This window comes from Aplysia californica, unplaced genomic scaffold (genome assembly GCF_000002075.1).
Source record: "Aplysia californica isolate F4 #8 unplaced genomic scaffold, AplCal3.0 scaffold00557, whole genome shotgun sequence".
Taxonomy (NCBI): domain Eukaryota; kingdom Metazoa; phylum Mollusca; class Gastropoda; order Aplysiida; family Aplysiidae; genus Aplysia; species Aplysia californica.
The window spans coordinates 478,105-482,870 of record NW_004797827.1 but is presented as its reverse complement, the minus strand read 5'-3'; the positions used below and the strand labels follow the sequence as shown (position 1 = coordinate 482,870).

Genomic DNA, 4,766 nt, shown 5'->3' with positions numbered 1-4,766 from the left:
TAGAATTCTGGGAAGAAAGCGTTGCAGCATCCTTTACAATTCCCACCACCACCACCCCCACTCCCGTATGCTCTTACTATACTGTAATAACTAAAGAGCAGTCCAAAAAGTCTCGGTACTTAGTATACATAATGGGGAAAATCACAAGAAAATAACTTGAGTTTGTTTTATCAAGATAAGAGAAAGGAGCCTGAGAACAGGATTTACAGTGTACTGGTACTGGAGTTAAGAGCAATTTCTAAATCTTATTTATTCTCCCTTGTGTCCTAGTTCCTTTTACCATACAGATCCACACTTTATAGAGCTGCCTATGTATCCAAAAGTGAGCACTCAAGTCTGAATGTTAAGTGCCCACTTGCATTTATAGTATGGCTCTACAATTGTTCTCCTGAGCTGGATGGGCAGAGATGAAAGCAGAACAACTTTTGCAAATTTCAGTGTTTTAGAGAGGACCCAGACTCTATAGTTTGTAACTGTATACTATGTTCTTAACTCCCACCAATAGAACAATAGAATTTAAATGGAATCAACTCTGGTGTTTCAGAAAAATCAAACCAAATAACAATCTCTGCCAATTTAATTTTTTCACTTTGCCAGGTTTTTGCCATTTTGTACAACACATGTACCATCTCGTTCACTGTCAGCATGTAAATTTGAAGAAACGTTTGTTCTTTTCTTTCATCAACATGATTACATGCCCCCTGCTGTTTCAACATTCTTATTTCTCTTCCTTTGACTTCTAGAAGAGGGAAAGCTTGCTTCTCCTTTGCACACAAGCAAATTTTTCCTCAAAGTTTTCAGTATAACTAACTTGCCTTTAACGCCAGTCGTGCTGAACCTATTTGTATAAAATCAAGACCAATCTAAGAAGAAATGAAAGTTCCGAGCAGCAATGAATATAGATACCGTTTGATCACAGATATCTAAGACTGGCTAGGGTTTGTTAGATTTTTGTTCCAACTGCAAACTGCCGAGCTGAACCAACTGAACTCGTACTCTGTCTACAAAGTGATTTCCTAAAACAAAGTGTCTTTTCTTTCTTGCACGTGTGAGGGAAAAATGTTGTGTGATTTTAGGGCATCATTACTCTCGGAGCTGTTTGTGAACTTGTGAGTTGTGTTCTTTTTTTTTCCATTTGTGCATCGTGTTAAAAAGAAAGTTTCTCACCTTCGCTGTCAGTGTGAAGCAAAAAAGGAAAAATTATTATTGAATGGTTGTTCATTTTCTTCACCTTTTCATTAAAGATTTATTAACTCGCATCTTGTGAGACTGATAGTGTCAGTAGTATGAGTACGGCATATTTATCTGCCTTAAACCGATGACCCTTGAATGATTGAGGAACTCAGTACACGTGTTTAAGGGTTGAGGAATTCGTTCAGGATGCGTGATGTGGAGTGCGTATTCTTTACGTTTTGATCTCTATAATAAACTATATAAAAAGATATCAATGTTCAGACTCTGTGTCTCCAAGGCAGAGTCTATCCCACTCGCAGTCTTTTTTAAAGACTTGAAAGACGTGTTGTTATGTGGTTGTTCAAATGCCAGTTTGTAGTCTTTGACAAATTCTAAAAAATAGTCACAGCAGACATCCCGAGCAGTTTTTTTTCTTTTGTTTTTTTTTGGGGGGGGTTTGTTTGTTTTTTGTGGAGAACTTGGTTTTGATGCTATATTTCATCTCTTGTCTGTATTTCAGTTGAAATGCGTAACTTAATGCTCATTAGTGTAACATACACTATCAGTAAATTCCCATCCCTTATCCATTCAACAAGGGGAACTAAATATATAAGGACTGTTGTCCTTTGGTTGGTTACTTCTGTTTTCAGAAAGTTTCCCCTACTTTCATCCAGTTTCAGACTAAATGTGACTTTGTGTATGTGTCTAGTTCTTCTTTACGTTTACGTACGTCTTTGGGGCTCATTTTTTGCTAGCCAATTTTGCCAATTCTTTTGGGTAAGCACTGGAAGCATTGTATGTAACAACTGTTACGCAGCAAATTTAGCTCTGCTATTTTCCAGTTTTAATTGTCTTGTACAGCTCATAGTCTCATTACGCCATTGACATATCAGGCTTAGTTGTTTGTGCAGCATGTCCCCATGGCGACTGTTTGTTTGAAGAGTTATGGGCCTTACTGTCTTCTACTGTCTATCTATCTATCTGCGCAACTTTTCCATACCAGCATGCATATTGTGATACCAAATGCTCTTCTGTATAGCAAAATTATTCTTTGATCTATGTCCTTGACATATTTTTCCATTTGAATTATATATTCTGTTTTCTCTGACCATTTTATGCTTTTGCATCCTGTGTCCTCTTTATATTTGAAAAAGCCTGCAACTCCTTTTTATTGTTATTCCTTTGCTTGTTGATTTATTGTGTACAATTATTGTCATGGGTACATGGGATATACATTTTCACGCCTTCTTGTTTTATTTATTTATACCATACGTGTATGTTTGAATCGGGCCTATCATTACTGTACAGAATATACTTTCATTCTAACTAGTTTGACTCAGAGAACATTTAAGTCCGATGCCCATTTCAGATACTGGTAAAGAGTTTTTCCTCCCTCCTAGCCTTAGCCTTGAAGATTAGAGACAATTTAAAAGTGACGATGTTTGGTATGAGGTTTTCTAATTTGATTTTAAAAATATCAAAGAATTTTAAGGATGTAGAATTTGAATTGTCAAAGTTTTTGGAATTCTTCAGTTCTTGAAATGTTATTGATTCTGTTTATTGAGTGTTAATTGACTTGAGAAAGATACAACAGTGAGCTATGTGATCATTGGAGTCTTCCTGAGTTGAGAGAATGGGGGAGGATGCATTCAGAAGTACACTTGAACGACGTCTTTAATGTCATGAATCCAACATGCGCGTCCTTTCTATCTAAAAGAGAGAAAATTAGAACCGGTGCAACAGTAGAACGTTTCATTTTTAACATAATGTTAACACGTATTATTCAGTGGTCTGCCTACTCTTATATCGATTAAACAACAGCCTTATGTCTTATATACGCAGTTTTCATAGTCAAAGGATCTAGCTAATAATAAAAGTAATTGTTCTTCAAGATGATTATCGATTTGATCAGTGCCACTGCTTTGCTTTGTTAGGGAAAAGCATCGAGAGTTTCGGGAAATGGATGGAAACTGTGTAGCATACTCGGACTTTCACCTGAATTATGATCGAAGGCCTTTCATCTAAACGTTAAATCCATGACATAATTCAATAACTTTCTGGCCAGTAAGACTATTCTGTTTTCATGACGTTTCTCACTGACAGGGCTACGAGCTTATATCCCAGTTCGAGTAAGACAGAGGCTCACCATTTGGGATGCCGCTTTTATTTTTAAAGCTCAATGGTGTGTGCTCAGGATTATAACAAAGCTGTTTCATTTTGCAAACAGATGAGTTTTAAAATGTTGACCAAAATAAAAAGGGAAGGATTTCTCTTATAGTTCCCTCTGTGAAGTACTGGTGATTCAGCACATTTAAACTGGCCTTGGATTAATTAATACAAATTACAAGATGTTCTTTCATACATTTTTTTTCTTCTAATTTGGGCTCATTTATTTGAATTCAGTTGTTGGTGTATATTTTTTTTTAAACCCTTTTTATCAAGTAAATAATTCTTTTGCTCTCAAAGCATGGGCATTTATAATATTGCTGGTTTTGCTACTATACTTTTTTACTGCAAGCATAGCACACATATTTATGTCTGTTCATGCCTCAACTAATTTTTGCAAAGGGAGTTTTTTATAACTTGAATTAACATTTTAGATGTATATGTACATTAATTAATTCTGTATATCTATACATTTAATATATTTTGTCTGTAATCAATAAATAACATCTTTCACAATCCAGAAGTGTTTCAATGTGTATTTTGATGTCACGTAACAAGCAAGTTGATGTTGTTCATGCCTCTGTGGATGGTTGGTGGGTGCTGAGATGTGTGTGAGTGTGTGTGTGTGGGGGGGGGGGTTCTTCTTTCCTGTCAAACGTCTATCGTCCGTAACTCTTCTCCTCGGCGGGTTACTGGTGGGTGCTCTGGTGGTTTGGTACATCTTTCCTATCAAACATCTATCGTCTTGGTGTCTACTTTTGTTTGTTTGGGGGTTTTTTTGTTTTGTTTGTTACCCTTTTGTAAAACCTCTATTGTTTGGAAGTTACGTGACTTTATTGTGCTGTAAGTGCCATAAAACTCGTACTAAAACTTAACTGTCCTTCTCTCCTCGTTTTCTTTTTATGTTACTCTCTCATAAAACATTAAATCGTTGGCGCTTCATTTTGTGATGCAAGTATTCTGAAACGCTTCCAAAAAGCAAAATGTAATCAGATGTAATAATAATATCAATCGGAATTTATAGATCGCTAATTCCTTGAAGGCTCTAAGTACTGTGCAGTGTACTGTACCGAATTATCACTTAACTGACTTAAGTGACAAAATAAAAGTATAGAAAAAGCATGTTTTGAGACTATTTAACAACGCTCACACACACACGCGCGCCAACACACACACACACACACACACACACACACACACACACACACACACACACACACACACACACACACACACACACACACACTATGGATCAGCTACCATTTGACTCTATTTGGAACCAGATGAAGGGCAGTGAGGAAAAAAGTTGCGCACGCACTCATATCAATAACGAGACGTGTGCACTGTGTATTTCCCTTCTATTGTGCACCCATGTGGTGCTTGTCATCAGCACAACGAAGTGGTTTTATTTTGTTTTGTTTTTATTA

At 36.5% G+C, this 4,766-nt stretch overlaps 1 protein-coding gene across 1 annotated transcript in view; it reads left to right on the top strand.

Annotated features, from left to right (window-relative positions):
* The window catches only part of LOC101855973 (sodium/calcium exchanger 3), a gene marked incomplete at its 5' end in the record, with an annotated part of 35,431 nt that extends 31,572 nt beyond the window's left edge, over positions 1-3,859 (top strand). The window contains 1 exon segment of the mRNA XM_035972012.1: positions 1-3,859.
* Between the last annotated feature and the right edge of the window lie 907 nt (positions 3,860-4,766).